Consider the following 16,911-nt stretch of genomic DNA (forward strand, 5'->3'; position numbering starts at 1 on the left):
CAGATAGATGACCAGTCCATTAAGATTACCATCTTCATCCGCAGCCACGTAGCTCCTCATCGCCACACGGCTGGTTCTCAGTCCGTGTGAGCAGAGATTAAAATCTCGTATCAGATATTCCGCCGCTATCTCTGCCATACAAATGACGCTACGCTGTTGTTCCTCAGATCTGTCTGTCTGCCACTTTAATCTGTCTTTTCGTCTGTCTGCCAGCTAGTGTGTGTCCCATCTTACTGCAGATGACTGCAGACACATGGTCAGCCTGACAGTGATCGTGCACACACACACACACACACACACACACACACACACACACACACACACACACACACACACACACACACACACACACACACACACACACACACACACACACACACACACACACAGTCACTCACTCTACAGACAGGCTGCGTGTGGGAGTCTGGAGACAGACATTTAGATGTTGAGGAGCTGTCGGTATCTTTGTCACTTTTCTGCCTGATCCGTTTCAGCCGCGGTGGTTTAAGTCTTACATCAGGCGTCCGGTTGGACGTGCAGCTTCTGCTGACCCTCGATTAACAAGACAGCTGATCAGGTTTCTCATGATTTCTTATGATTCTGTGTTGTGTTGGGATGGCGACCCCCGGAAGGCTTTTCTCCTGCACAGTTTCAGCCGGGGTGAACTCAAGCGTGTCCAGTGTGTGTTTTTCTTTTTTAACAAACCTAACTTCATTATACCCATAGTACCTCTTCTCCAGGGAGCCGGTGGCAGCTTACTGAGCTTTAAGACGAGGTCAGTGGAGGCCTGATCAGTATTGGAAAATCCAGGCTTTAAGAAACTTCTAACAATCTAAGCCGGGCTTTCCACCAGATGCATAAGCGGCCTGTAAAGTGATAGAAGTGTTTTCCCTACAAACACAGCACCAGGAAGTCGTCAAAGCATCCGTCAACTTTTAAAATAAGTCACTTCCAGATTTCCTGTTTAGTAAAAATAATGAATTTCGTGAGCTCACGGGACCAGCTGCGTGGATTGCTTTTGTTGCAGATTCAAGTCTGAAACACTCCTGGTGCTGTGTGGCGCTGAGCTTGAAAGGTCCTTGAAGCAACAAATTTAGCGGATTGACTCAAAGCTACACTGCTGGGACATGGAAACCCTCCCATCGACCAAACGGTGGCTAATAGCTGTGTTTTTACGCTTCACGGATGTTAGCGACGCTTACGCATCCGGTGGAAATCCAAGGTTACAATTAAAACTTCTTTCTCTGGAATAATCAGCTACTCTAGTTAATAATGACTACAAAAAGCAGCCAGAGTCCACGGAAATCCTTTAATGAACCGTCAGATCCTCAGAGCTTGTGATCCAGACCATTTCGAAAGATTAGAATGAAACTAGTTTAGATGAGTATAAAAAATTAAAGAAAGATGAAGTTTTAAGATCTTTGACTATTAATGTCGATTTTAAACAATAAAGCAAAGCATGTTCATTTTGAACCGTGAAACACAACAGAAAACAGTTATAGATGAATAAAAGGACAGAAAATGATGTATGCCATCATAAGAACGTCTTTATCTTGTTTATATCGCCACTTTAAAGAAGATTGTCTAAAAGCAACGCAATGAAAGCTAGCCTCCGTGCTCACAGGGAGTAATGGCAGTGGAGAGGCTGCTAGGCTAAATCTGCACACCATGTGTTGTGCTGAGAGATTACGAGAAGCAAAAGCCCGAGCAGAGATTCGACTTCCTCAGATCAAGTGGTTGTTGTCTTCCAAAGTCGTTTTTAGTGCGTGACTTCTCCTTCGTGCTGCACGAACCCCAAAACGTGGTTTTAACATCCCTGTTTACTGGTGAAAGGATGCATCTCTCACACCAATACCTACAAACACACCAAACCCTGTGTTTTAAGATTTAAACAATACTTTTTGATGGATTCTCTAGATTGTAGCTGGAGAACAGCCACTGAGACATTAACTCCCCCCACCTGAGTTCGGGCTGCTCAAATAAAAAACAGCGTGCTTTTTTCCAGTGGATGCGATAAGGCAACACTGCAGTAAAACTCCCAGCAGCTGTTGAACATGTGGAGATGCCGAACTAGGACACGCAGGAAGCTCCGGGATCTTGTGGAAGAGCGACCTTTCCAAAGGTGATGTGCGCTCACACCCCTCTGAAACTTTTTTCCTCTCTGGTCGTCAAATAGAATCAGTTAATGAAGTGAAACCTCTCCCCCTTATCTCTCTTTTTTTTTAGTTTTCCTCACCCCCTTCTTCCAGCTCCACTGGAATTTATGACCCGCTAACCACAACACAGTAACACCATGTTTATCAAACCCTCCCCCTTCCCTTCTTTCTCCAGTTACCTCATCCCCCCTTCACAACAGGAACAAAGGGAGGGGTTTCCAGATCCAGACTCAATGGTGTTGTATTACAGGGGTAAGGTTTGTGGGTTTCCTTAAGGTGGAAGTGTCTGTTGGAGGAGTTGTGACAGTCATGATGACACGGGAACAATGTGGAAGTAATAAAGTCTCTGTTACACATGAACGCTGAAGTTGTAGTGTGCTTAAGGCGTTTCCAGCTGGCAAAGTTTACTGTAGCTAGAAAATCCCAGCTTTATCAAGTCCAAATTCTTCTCTGAAGGAACTTCTCACCCCTCCCCTCTCGTGTCAAGGTCTTTTTGTGCCTTCGCCATCCTCCTCACGGGCTTTCTGGTAATCCTTAGCTGGTGTTTTGTTCTCCTCTCCCTGCTCACCCAAACTAACACACATGCACTTTGTGAAATTTGGTTGAAGGGAGTGTCTCTTTGCGTTAACGTGGCCAGGTTAACTGTCACCACGTCTGAGTTGGAGCAAAGGTAAACGTTGTGAGTCTGTGTGGAACCTGCGAGTGTTTGTTACGTGGATTTTTGCGAGCCAAGCAGCTGTCTCGTTGGAGTAATTGTTATCAGATACAGAGCTACCTCTTCATGACACACACTGTCTCTTATGCTCAGGTTCTCACACACACACACACACACACACACACACACACACACGCACGCACGCACGCACGCACGCACACACACACACACACACACACACACACACACACAATCACACCATACTACCTTAGCACACAGTGTCGCTCTGTCTTACAGGATTATCTCAGTTCAAAAGCAGGCTGCATGAAGTAGAGTACTGGTTTGAGGCCGAACTAGAGCAGTTTCTGTTTGATGAGTCCTAAGTGGGACTAAAGGTTCAGCTTTGATACTGTTTGGTTGAATGAATGGTTCATTATAAAAGAAACCCAAGAAAAAAATCATGAAAGTATTCCAAAACGCTGCGTTCATTTCTCGCCTCCAAAAGGCAACAACCTTGCCATCAACGATTGAAGGTGAACCTTTCTTTTGGTGGTAAATTATCTACGGAGCTACTGGACTGACGAAGGTAATCATTAGGTGTGCATCCACAAATGACTTAACTTTTGGGGTCAGCTCAAATTAAAACAGTGCACTCAGCCAACTGATAATTTAAAAAATGGCAGACAGCCGTTTCCAGAGCACACTCCAGGCGCTACAAGCTTTATGTGGTTTTTGCACAAGATGTTGCAGGGTTTCCCCCAGCGCTTTAACAGCCTGGCAGCTCGCCAGGCTTTGCTTGGCCACCCGCCAGGCTAAGCGTCATGCCCCGCCCCCCTCCCCGACCCTACCGGGTCCGCTGACACGAACGGCGCAACGAAATTGGAGCCATCCATCAGCTGATACTGGTGAGAAATAGCAGTGGAACGTGTGCAACCCCCCCACCCCTGCTCTCACGGAGGAGCGCTGTGGGACGGAGCGCGCGACCGCCCCCCTCCCCCCGACGGCCGAATCCGCCAGGCTTAACTCATTTTCTGGGGGAAACCCTGATGTTGGCACTAACATTTGGAGTCAGCCCTGTTTGTTTGTTAGCAACAGAGCTATCAGAAAGTCATCGGATGTCTGTCTACAACTGAACACAACAGCTTACCAACTTGTGTGAAAAGTAATTCAAAATCTCAGATTTTATTGATGTTAATGCAGTTTTTTTGGAACAGGAATTACATTATTGATGACACATGATTGAGTTCGTGCTGCCAAGATTAGCCTGTTAGTCACGATTACTTCGACTATTAAAATAGTCGATGACGAATGTAATATTCAACGTTATTTTTACATTTTCCGACATTTGTTTTTATCTCCAAACTGTCTCTGTACCTCCGCTGCTTTGTCTGCTCTTATGCCCTTAATGCATGCATTAGTGACATGCTGGGTCAGCCACGGCGTCAACGAAAAAGCCCAAACAGTTATTTTACTGATTGGCTTACTGAACTGAACTGTATTGGAATGTTTACTTTGTGAAGTGCCTTGAGACAGCGCTTGTCGTGATTTGGTGCTTTATAAATAAACTTGAATTGAATTATGGCAAGTCGCAATGGAGCTTGAAAAATTGGAAGCATTTTATAAAAAAATCAAGTGCAAAATCTGCTTTCTGTTGCAGTACAATGGTGAGTCACAATCATTTTAAAAAAAGCTCATTTCACCCGGTGATGACAAGCCAGATTAGTCTCTTTAGATTAATTTGCTAGTTAGCTGCCAACATAAAGAGTTAGCTACTTACTTGTATTGATAGATGTATCAATAGCAATGGTGATCCACTTACCCTTCACACATGTCATGTGTTTGCTGTAATGTATACAAACATGGATGTTTTATTAATAGATGAAGCACGTCGTAGAGCGACAGTTGCCTCCTGAAGCTAATTTGCTAGTTAGCTGCTAACAAAGAGTTAGCTATAGCAATAGATTTAGCATTAATAGTAGCGATGGCGAGTTCATTACTCTTAACACGTGTTTGCTTTTACGTTTCAAACACAGATCTCTCATCTTAAGATGAAGCCAGTTGTAGAGTGACATCCAGCTCCTAAAGCTAATTTGCTAGTTAGCCGCTAACATAACTTTCAACACTGAGCTGCTTGTATTGGTATCTGTTACATTAACAGTAGTGATGACAGTTTCATTACTCCTAACACACATGCCACGTGTTTGCTGTAACATTTCAAATACTAATATTTAATGAAATGTATTAAAAAGTGTTGCTCTCCAGTGAAAGACCTTGTTATCCATCCAACAGCCAGCATTTATTTTATGTGTTTTTTTTAGCCTAGTGCCCATTTTTTTTCTTATTTTCAACACGTTAAGTTGTTTTGCAATAATCCTAATAGCACTTGGTGGTATTGCTTCAAGCTAGAAGCTAATAATGGGTATGTTGGACTAGCTGCACTTTCGTACTTTAGCTACAGTTTACACATGATCTGATTAGTCGACTGATCACCAATTATGTTGGTGATCAGTCGACTATGAAAGTAAACATTTGTGACTGAGTTCAACCAAATTTAGTTAAATACAAAATAAAGTTTTACTCTGCTTTAGAGTTAGCAATCAAGATGCTCACATTACATTAGCATAATGTCTTATAAGCTAGCGAAGGGAAGTACAGCTGATGTGAAAATACTGGAACGTTCTTTAAAATCTTAATTGTAAGGAAGAAGAAGCAACGCCTGCTCAACTGTCCTCCCTGATGAATAAACGTTTGAGTCCATCTATGAGCTCACGTTTCTTCTAAGGCCTGCTCTGTATCACAACTCCCCCAACGCTCATAGACAAACACACACTCACACACTCCCAGGGCTCGCATACCTCCAGACGGAGAGAGCAAACGAGTCTGCCACATGTGGTTTTGGTTAGCCACACTTTCTCCTCACTTTGACCCCCACACCAGCCACTTCAACTTTACCAGTGTCGGCTACATGTGCATGTCCAACCGGTGCACTGTAACAGTGTGTTTGCTTGTAAATCTGCCTCTCTGCACCCACACAGATGGATCATGTGTGTGTGTGTGTGTGTGTCCCAACACTAGGCAGAGTTTTTCAGGGAATCGTGGTTAGCGGTCCAAAGAGAGAAGGGGAGAGGGAGTTTAACTGAAGCAGCAGAGTTTAAGTTTACTGTATGGGTGTCTGCATGAACCCAACGTAACTATCTACATTTAACTTTTCAGTTTGTCGGACACACAGAAGAAGTCATAGAAGGAATTCTGTTGTTAGAGGTCATGTTGAGAATAAGAGACGAAGATCTGATGAGAAAAGTTTGAGATTGTGTTTAACTGAATGTGACCCAGCACCGGCCCAGACAGGGCCACCACTTTACTGGAGTTTATCCTCACGTTGAAGCTCTAAAATATGATTTTACGGGTTTTAATGTCTGATCAGGTTGACACTATTAATGACAGATGGAGTTTCCAGGGTTTCCCCCAGAAAATGAGTTAAGCCTGGTGGATTCGGCCGTTGGGGGGGTGTCGTGCGCTCCGTCCCGCAGAGCTTCTCCGTGAGAGCGGGGGTGGGGGGGTTGCACACGTTCCGCTGCTATTTCTCACCAGTATCAGGTGATGGAGGGCTCTAGTTTCGTTGCACCTTTCGTGTCAGCGGACATGGTAGGGTCGGGGAGGGGGTTGGGGCATGACGCTTAGCCTGGCGGGTGGCCAAGCAAAGCCTGGCGTGCCGCCAGGCTTATAAAGCACTGGGGGAAACCCTGAGTTTCACAATTGTCTGAAATAACTACAAATCCAGGTGAAACTGTAAAAATGGGAATCTGGTGCGAAAGTCCATTAATGTCAGTGATCCAGCTCAGACTGAGAGACCATCTAAAGGCCCAGGAACACTTTACAGCTGTTCTGGATTCATTAGCTGATTAGAGTTGTCTGAGATTTTGAATGTGGGGTTTTTATAAGCTGTAAGTCATCATCATCACAGTTATAACAAACAAAGGCTTGAAATAGCTCGAGTTTCACCTTTTAAGATGAATTACCGTATTTTCTGGACTATAAGTCGCACTTTTTTTCATAGTCTGGCTGGTCCTGCGACTTATATACCAAATTATGTATACCGCGCTGCTGCGGGCCGGCTCCGGCCCAGGAATGAGCTCTCCCCGCCCGCTGGGAGGGTTTGAAACACCGCCATCCTCTGCTGGAGACCGTGGCATGCTGCTGCGCCCGGGTTGTTTATTCTGTTATTGTTACCGTACTTGTCTTGCAATGTGAAACGCTTGCTCTCAGATTTTGTAAGAAAAATAATAACATTTCCCACCAAAATGCGACATATATGTATTTTTTTTCTTCTTCATTATTCATTTTATGGCTGGTGCGACTTATACTCCGGAAAATACGGTACTGACATAAATAAACTTTACCACCAGATTTTCATTGTTCCTGTTTCATGTGAGTTAGATGTGCTTGCTTTCATGGCAATGGAATTCTGAGCGGATAAAATTCCTCTTAAAATGTTGGAATTGTCCCAGAAGTTCTGTTTGCATGAGTCAGAACGTATGGAATATTCGGAACAACTTGCAGATAAAAGCAGACACAATTAAACAAGAAAATGTATAAATTCATCTTTGGCTTTTCAAACATTCAATTCAAGGATTCGCTTGATCTTCCAACTGAAATCCAAACACATCTTTTTAGAAGAGATTTTGTTCATGAATGCATTTTCATTATTCATCAATCCTCTTAACGTTTGGTTGGTGTATTTCAGACTCATCTTATGCAACCAAGCTTTTATTAATTATGCAGCATTTGCTTCAAATAGTGGCGTAAATATTGAAGTATTTAACATTCTTTTTCCCTCACTGAGGGATTTGCTTTGAGTTCATCAGTGGAAACGTGTGAAGGGGTTAACTTTCCTTTAAATAAAGTGTTTGTTCTGGAACGTTTGTGGGATGATTGCACACCAACACAGAGCGTACCACACAGCACTTCTCCTGGGATTCCCGACAACATGAGTCACGTTAATCATGTTGCCTCCTTTCTATGAGTCTAATGTTGCTTTCAGCCAGCCCGTCCTCGTGGAGAGCTTCCACCTACATGTGGTAAATTAGAAATCCAACTCTTCTCTCTGATCCTGAGAACAAAGAGTGGGCTTTAGCTGTTGGCTGAGGTTTTACTTCTGTCAGATCTGTCTGTTGAGGCAGGTTTCCTTTGTTTTACGACCTCTCAAGTGTGAATAGTTGTTTTCTTGGCTGCTCTGTGTAAAATTACCGGACAGCGTTTAACACAATTAGCATCGTGACGATTATCTTTGTTAACCTTTTCGGGTTTGGAGATCTAAAATGAAACCCCCTGCTGGGTGATGTGTTGTTTTGCTGTGAAACAGCAACAGATTGTAAATTAATTCATTTGCGGTTGCGACACGCTGAATTGGATTAATTTAACAATCACAAGACCTGTGAAGGGAAATTGAATTGCTTGAGTTCTTTCAGCCAGGATTGCTCGTCTGTTTTTACGGTTTTAGTTTTTTTTTTTTTTAGCTTTCTATCATTTAAAATGCCAAATGTAGGAAAACTAATTCTAACCGCGGCGGGGTTATGATCACTGCAATCATCTTTAGTTTTTCTTGAATCAACGGTAAAGTCGATAGAAAAGGCAATTTACTGTGCAGTGTTGTTTCTGCTGTACTGAACCGAGCAAAAGTGGAGAGCAGGTTGGATTTCTGGGTCTGTAACCACGATAAGAAGCTGTTTAGATGTACGTTACGACCCATAACCTGACTGACACTGCACTGACCCTTATGAAGTGGAGGAAAGGGAAATTGGAGTAAATGGTACTGGATGACAAATAAGGATAGAAAAGTGTGGGAGAGAGGGAGCGGGAGCTGTTTGAAGCAGGATAAGAAAGTATGCGTGATCAGAGCAGACTGACACAACAAACACTCAGCCGCGCTCTCTCCTTCCCTACCTCCTCCATATCTGCTGATAACAGAGGGAGGCGCTGAAAGCTGCTTTGATACCGTGCAGGTCCTGCTTTTTCTTTGTCTGGTCTTCTTCTGCAGGCAAAGTTTTTTATTTTTCTTCCCATAAAATTTATGACCTGATTAATTCTCAACAAGCCTCTAGGCTACCGTGTGAAAAGTGGACAATAACGTCCTGATTGTGGCTTTCAACCAGTGCCGAGTGGATCCAGATAAGCTGTGAACCAATTTTGTTGCAGATGGAAGCAACAAGTTGGGCGCTGAACCTTGCTCTTCGTTTGTGTGTGTGTGTGTGTGTGTTTACATTGCTAAGTAACTGGAATCCTGGTCACAGATTGGTTGGTTTCAGCGCTGAAATCAGCCTGTTTGTCTTTCTGGGGGCCTGTTTCTGTTTCACATTCCTCAGCATTTGGAACGGTTTTCATTTGACCTGGAGATAAAGTCAAATCTGGTTCTCTGATAGGAAAAAGCTTCAATTCTCATCTAAAATGATCATTTTTACAAGGTTTACGAGCCACGTCCTATATCTGTCAGTGAGCCCTAGGGCAGCTGTAGCTAAATTGTAGCTCATCACCACCAGTGCATGAATGTGTGTGTGAATGAATGAATGATGCACTGTAGTATAAAGCGCTTGGGAGTCCTCTGACTCTGAAAGGCACTTATACACGTGTGGGTCATTTATCATATCATTTAAAGCATTTATTAGCTGAGATTAACAGCATTCAGCTGATAGTATTTATTTAGATTAAACTCAGAGTGAAAAAACTGAATATTTATAACAGTAACACAGAGCAGTTTTCTGCTCCTCCGCCATACATGGTTCAGCTGTCGTAAACAACCCTGCTGTAGCTAGTGCTAACCACAAGCTAACACTAACATGAGCCAACTAACACTAAAATAAACCACTAAGTTAAAAGATCTACACTGTTGGACGAAAATATTACATGTCCAGTAGCAACAAAGCCAGGTCACCATCAATTCGGGATTTTGTAGCGTCCTTTAGCTCCTTCAGGCTAGTGTAGGCTGTGTTGATGTTCACTCTGGTTTTAGCTCTTTGCTTCACCTTCAAAGACATTACTCTCCTACTTTTACTTCCAGGCTCCGCCATGACGCCAACAGAAAAAGCAAACTTATTTTTCTTCTTCTTCTTGCGCTTTGTATTGATGATCGGCAAACTGAAAATGCTAACCGCTAGAGTATTACCTGCATAACAGCTGTTAAAGAGCACCCCCTATAGAACACCTACCTGGTATCTGGTCAGCGGAGGGCTGCAGAGTGTTGTCAAATATGAAGCCAATCAAGTTTCTAACTAGGCAAAGGCCGATGTATCGGGCCGATTATTATTATTTTTTTATACATCGGAATCAGCCGACATTTGTCCTTTTAATAAAGCGGACTTAAATTCAGGAACATCCTCGGGCAGCCTGCTGCTGTTGCAGAATTTAATATAAATGTATTTTTATGTTCACTAATAACTTCTGCATAGGAAATACTCAAAACATCAACTGATGTTTTAGTGACACTTTAGTATGAAAATAAGGTGGAAAATGTCTCGATATCGGCTTCGAGTGTTTGATCACTGAAATCACCAACTTGCATACATATTTACATTAGAATCAGCAAAGGGCGCATTAAATTAAAATGGATGATAGCCAATCTTAAACCAGACATAGCAAACAAATGCTTCCTTAATGAGGTGTTTTTTGTGTGTGTTTTATTCCTTCATGCATCACTATAAAGAAAAAAGACAAATCATTAAATACTTGCAGCTAGGGCTGCTCGATTATGGCAAAAATAATAATCACGATTATTGTGACTGAAATTGAGATCACGATTATTTAGGACGATTTTTCAATTTATGTTGATTTTATTTGTTTTTATTCAGTCATAAAACTGCTCAGGGCACAATCAGGACAAAAATAAATAAGAAACAAGATGATCACTAAAATAACTCCTGATTCCCATTATAAAAAGACCAATATACTTACAGCTCATAGTTTATGACCCAAGGGCTATAGACCTTGGTTTAACTTAAGTCTAACCAGTACAGACCCAAACGCCAATATCTTGCAAATACTGACATCAAGAATTATACAGCGGCATTTACAACAAATAAACGCAACTAAATTGATGTTCACAAAATGTTGCATAACATTTATTGAAGTCGTGTCAATGTGATGTAGGCGAGTGCACTAGCACCGTGTCCTCAGAGAGATTAGTTATTATTTATCAGCGTGAGGAACTTATTTCTACCTTATTTATAAACTATTTATATACAAGTCCATTAGTTAATGTAATAATTGTCCCAACCACAGCTGCACCCCCAACCCCCAACCCGGTCTCACAGCAATCGGGGCAAGCTGCACGTGTGTTTAGCGCGCCGCACACGCACATTTAGCCGTTTTTAGTGGCTCAGGAGTCCACAGGTGCGATGTGTGTGTCACTCACTCTGGTTAATCCAACAAGAAGCCGGCTCCGAGAGCTGTCTTTAGCGACTGACACATCACTGCATCATTCCTTTTTCTAATGTCCTGAAGAACGGTCTGGAGCGCAGGTGGAGTGTTTAGCTAACCTGCAGGAAATGTCGACGACAGTTATCCAGAAAGTAGCTAAGGGTTACCAGAGATGTTTCTGAGGTGTTTGCTAGGTACTTTTACGTTAAAAAGTCAAGAAGGGGGTCTGAAAAGCTGCTAGAAATAGCGTCAAAGTCACTAAGTTGGCAACACTGTGGGAGGAGCGCTTCATTTGCAACTCAGGGCAGCGCAAGTGGGAGGAGCAAATAATCGGCTTGTTTTGTTTTTTATAATCGTTCAAAACTCAGATCGTAATCGTGATTAAAATTCGATTAATTGAGCAGCCCTACTTGCAGCGGTGCAGACTGTTTAGTTTATACATGTCGTCAGCAGACGTCATGAAAACTATAAAAGCACTTTTCACCTCAACTGTTCAGCTCTTCTTTGGCATCTCTTTTCCTCTCATTATGCTGATCAGTCAACGCTCCCTGATCTACTCGAGTCACGCCTCATTACTGACTACACACACGAATGAGCCTGCATCACTGCTTAATGCAGATACTCTCTAGAAACAGGAACATAACTGGCTAAAATCCACATTAAATGTTACCTAACCAACATTTAAAAGCATTTGTGGCTTTAGAGGAAATATAAATCACTCAGTTTGAGTCATCGAACGTCCTACTCAAGTTGAAGGGTAATTTTCTGTTAATTTTAGTTCAGTTCTTTAAGTTTTTTTTGTTTGTTTTTTTAGAAATCCAAACCGTGACATTTCTAAGAGTCCATATAGTGATTGAAGATGGATTCATGAGTGGTTTTCAGACCTAAATAATGGGGCTTTACACACGGGAGGCGACAAACGACAGCGATCAGCAAAATTCGTCGCTGTCGCTTTTATTACCTGACACACAGGAGGCGACCCGTAGCAGCGGCCAGCGGCAAAGCCGTTGACGCGTTCTGTTCCATGGCGAAATCGAATCTTCCGTTATTTTGATTGGCTGTGTCAGGTTGGAGGGAATTAAGGTTTTTTAAGCAGTTCAGAGTTAAAAAAGTGGTAGATATGATGTTTCACAAGGTGCTGCTAGAGTTATGTGAAATCTTACTTCTGATTTTACTACATAAAAAACCCGAGAATGGGTTCATCCCATACTACAAACCAGGAGAGGGCTACTCTCTGTCTATCAGGACATGCTTCAATTTATCACACGGTTTGGACCTCACATGAAGATGAACTCAGTCACAGAAGGAGAAACGGAGTCCATGTTTGCTCGGAGATGTACGGAGCATCCTGACCGCTCATTGGTCAGTGAATGAAACCTCCGTTGATTGGTCCTCGCCCGAGCGACAGCGATGAAAAGTTGAAAATATTTCAGCTTTCTGGGATTGCGTCGCTGGGTCGCTTGTGCACGACACGTGCACTAGCGCAAAATTTCACACGCACGTTTTTCGCGTTTCGCTTAGTAGGAGGGAGACCCGCGCAGAGCCGGATTAACGCAAAGGCAAAGTAGGCACGTGCCTAGGGCCTGATTGGCTGGATGGGGCCCAGACAGAGGAACAAAATTATAAATAAATAAATTAAAAATTAAATGTACACATGTCCTATGATATAATTTGTAGCTAGGACTCCTATCTACAATTTGTTTCAATATTTATTAATTAACTAAAATAGTGACAATGTTTATCTTAACCATAGACCGTTTCATTGGCTACGTCACATTAAACCTCTGGGGTCCACGGACGAGTATACGCGTCTTTTGAACAGGTCTGATTTGGGACGCTGTAGCAGCAAGACTCCGCCTCCCTGAGTTTCGGTTTCAATTCGGCTTTAAAAAGCAGATTATAAACTACACCCCAGTTTTTAAATTTTGTTAATAGGCAACGTAAAAGCGGAGCTATACTAAACAAAAAATGACCTATTTTTAGACAATCTGATAACTTGTCAAAACAGCGGTTTAGTAATCTGTGAGCGGGAATGTGCTTGTGAACATTAAAAACCCACAAAAACACGAGATCCTTTTGCTGTTGGTGGACGTCTCACATATTCAGCTGATAAAAAGTATCACACGAGTAACGAGATGTGCGCAAAAAGGAGCCGCTTTGCGGGGAAAGGAGTGGCGCGAACGGAGTAACAACAAACAATTAGACAGATATTGACGGTAAACTTTGTATTTTGGAGCGATCCGGACAGATATATTGTCTCTGCAGTTTAGTAGGCTTTTATTAGGCTTTAATAAAGGATGATGAGAAGGATAAATGTCCACCAGGCAGTTCAGATGGTACGGCTGTTTTTTGAACTGGATGCAGAGAAAGTGGACGGAGACTCGCAGCCGGAGTCTGAGGCAAATAGCGAGGATGATGATGATGATGTGGCAGATCCATCCTTCCTCATAGAAGAGTTGGGTCATGATGAGGTAGAGGATGAAGGCAGAGATCCAGCTCCTCGGAGATCCATCAAGAGGAGTGGGCGGTGCCGCGCAGCTGTCAGATCTCAGCGTGAGACAGAGCCACTCCCCACTCCAAAATCCATGTACATTATTGCCAAATTAATAAAATAAGTATAAATTCAGATAGTCCAGGTTGTCCTGAAATTAATGATACCCCATAAGGCAATATTTATTGTTTTTATTAGAAAATACAAAAGAAAAACCAAAATGAGTCAAAAACGGTTATTTACACTCTGGATCCCAGAGAGCTAATAACTTTTTTTAATTAGTTATTTGCTATATTTAGTCATATTTTTTATAAATGTACAGTCTAGATTACCAGTCTAAATGATAAAAAAACATTTGTCATAAATGTTTGTTGGTTTCACAGCAAAATAAACAACTTTTTTCCTATTCAGATTTTATGTTTTTGAGTGATTTAAGGTCTAATACGCAACCCCTTTATGTCAAAATATACAAAATAAGTATAGATTCATAAAGTCCAGGTTGTGCTGAAAAGATTGATACCACATAAGGCAGTGGTTATGGTTTTTATTTTGGAAATACAAAGGAAAACTCACTGCAAATTACACCCTGGACCCCAGAGGGTTAAGGCGCCACCCAATGAAGGACATCAGAGAAGCGGTCAGAGTCAGAGCGGGACACAACAAAGCTAGCAGGTGTTTTTGAGTAGGCTAACTTTCACGATGCTTTCGGGTGCGGCAAAACGTAAAAAAGAAAAATATTTAAATGAAGAGGAACTAAAGAAGAGACAGCGGGGGGCTTTACAGAAGTTTCTGTCGGGCTGCTCGGGCAGCCGTCCGACAGCTGTGAACCTGCTCGAGTCAGCAGAGCCAGAGGCCGGGCCCAAGTCAGACCCGGAGGAGACACAACCCGAAGACGCGGTGGAAGATGTGGCGGAAGATGCTGTAGCGCCAACGCCGTCAACATCAGCGCCTTCACAGAAGGACAAACTGGAAGAACAGCAGCCAGCCAGAAGTGAGCCCAATATAGTCTTACAGGAGCCCCTAGACCCAGACAGGGTGTTAACAACTAGCTACCCATCTGATCCTGCAAAGTGGTACCAAACTGATGAGTACTTTGCACTAAACTATCCCTCTCAAAATATTGGATATTCTTCTGCATCACAGAGGAAATCTGGAGACATAGACTGAAGCTTAACCGAGGAACATTTCTTTAGATGTGTTTCTGCTGTGACTGAGGCCCTGTGATGCTGGAAGGCTGAAGATTATCCCGGAGTAGAGAATGCTAAATGGTTTCCTTGGTAAGTGTTGCTGGTTTTATTAATTATTTGTCAAATAATTTTATTAATGTTCAAATAGCAAAACAATAAGTTCACACTCAGAAAATTGACAGAATTTCTGATTCAGCAGAGGCAACAGCCTACAACACATGACTTATTTTGGCATACAAACAACCAATTTGTAACCAAAAACTAGGCAATGTAAAATGTGAATGAACTTTTATAAGTAAATTTTGTAAGTTTCAGATTTCAATTCATTACATAACATCGATGGAGGGGGGGGGGCCCTAAAAATGCAGCCTGCCTAGTGTAGTCCATTTATTTAATCCGGCTCTGGACCCGCGCATGTCTTATTGAAAATGAATGGAGAAGAGGCGATGTCGCCTCCTGTGTGTCGAGCCCATAATACTCAAACCAAAACAAAAGAGTCACATCATCAGCGTAGAATGATACTTTGTGGCTCTACTGGGTCGCAGATGGTGGACTTATTCTTGCAAAAGTTTGGATGTTTGAGCTTTGGCTCCAGGGGAGGATCTGGCATTTTTTGCTGCTTCAGGTTGTTTTTAACTTCACTAAAAACTAATTTAGTAATTTTCACACCGGAGTAAGTCGGTTTGAGGAGTTATGTTTGTGAATGAGACTAATGACTGGTGAGTTGTGAATAACGCGCTCGGTGTGCGCTGATGTTATCTGGCAGATGTAGCAGCACCGACTAGAGTGGGCTTGTGTGTTTATGGCAGGTAGTTAATTATACGAATGTGTTTGTCCGTTCTTATACGTCTCCACACGTCCACACTGACCACAGGCCTGACAGGCAGGACTTAATTAGTCGCCACGGCTGCTGCTGCTGATGATGTATCCTGACAGGAACTGTGGCGCTGACAGAATCTCCCGCCTCCAAGCAGAGAGCCATGCTGGGACTAACGGGGTCCGCTCTTTCATCCAGCAGTGTGTTTATCTGCAGTGTGTGTGTGTGTGTGTGTGTGTGTGTGTGTGTGTGTGTGTGTGTGTGTAAAAGTTAGAATGGATGAAAAATGTCCATCAGTTACTCGTTAGGAAGTGTGTGAATTTGCTAGTGAGGAAAAGATTAACTGAGAGGCAAATAAAACACCCTCTTGCGAGGTAAACATTGTGAAACTCTGAAATTGCCTGTGGATTTCCAATCCGTACGTGTGAAGATGGAATAACTTCAATCATGGCTTTATTCATCCCATCGCTATCTGTAACCCTCTTCACCTCATCCCTGTTTTCCTTTATTCATCCCGGGAGGGCAAACAGAACAAGCGTTGTGAAACGTGTCAACAGCGCGTCTCAACAGATCCACGGAGAAAAAAGATTTATGATGATTTACGCAGAAGTTACTAAACAAACCCACTTGTAGAAATCACTTTGCAAACTGAGGAAAGCGATAAAAAATAAAAGTGCAGCTTTGGATCTAAAATTGCTGCTTTCATTCTGCGTTCGTTTGATTTTCCTAAATGACCAACGAGAGTCAAACAGACGATCGCTGCTCTCTACCTCCCCATCGTCTGATCGTGAACATGTGTGTGCACACGTGTGTTTGGTTTGCTGGTTGTGAACTCAGAGATGAATCTTAATGGCTGTCATTTAACCTTTGACCTCAACACACAAAAAAATGCACACACGCAAAGCTCTAGTTTACTAGATGATCTGTAGCAAGTGAAGCACTTAGGGTTTAAGTGGGGCACGGTGGTGATTTTTGTGTGTAGGAGTGAGAGAAAGTGTGTGTGCGTGTGTGTGTGTGTGTGTGTGTGTGTGTGTGTGTGTGTGTGCAGGAGGGGAAAGGTTGATTGGTTTCAACAGTCAAAAGGCAGTGGATAATGTTTTTGCCTTAAATGATTTTTAGTGAAACTCATCCAACCTTCACCATAAAATTTGATCATAAGGGTTATAATTTCATCATTTTCCAGAATAAGATTATAT

The 16,911-nt window shown here is 42.6% G+C and overlaps 1 protein-coding gene across 20 annotated transcripts in view; it reads left to right on the top strand.

Moving 5' to 3' along the window:
* The window catches only part of LOC107377831 (protein tyrosine phosphatase receptor type K), a 148,950-nt gene that overhangs the window by 11,815 nt on the left and 120,224 nt on the right, over nt 1–16,911 (top strand). The window lies entirely within an intron of this gene.

Source organism: Nothobranchius furzeri, chromosome 2 (genome assembly GCF_043380555.1).
Source record: "Nothobranchius furzeri strain GRZ-AD chromosome 2, NfurGRZ-RIMD1, whole genome shotgun sequence".
In the NCBI taxonomy this organism is placed as follows: domain Eukaryota; kingdom Metazoa; phylum Chordata; class Actinopteri; order Cyprinodontiformes; family Nothobranchiidae; genus Nothobranchius; species Nothobranchius furzeri.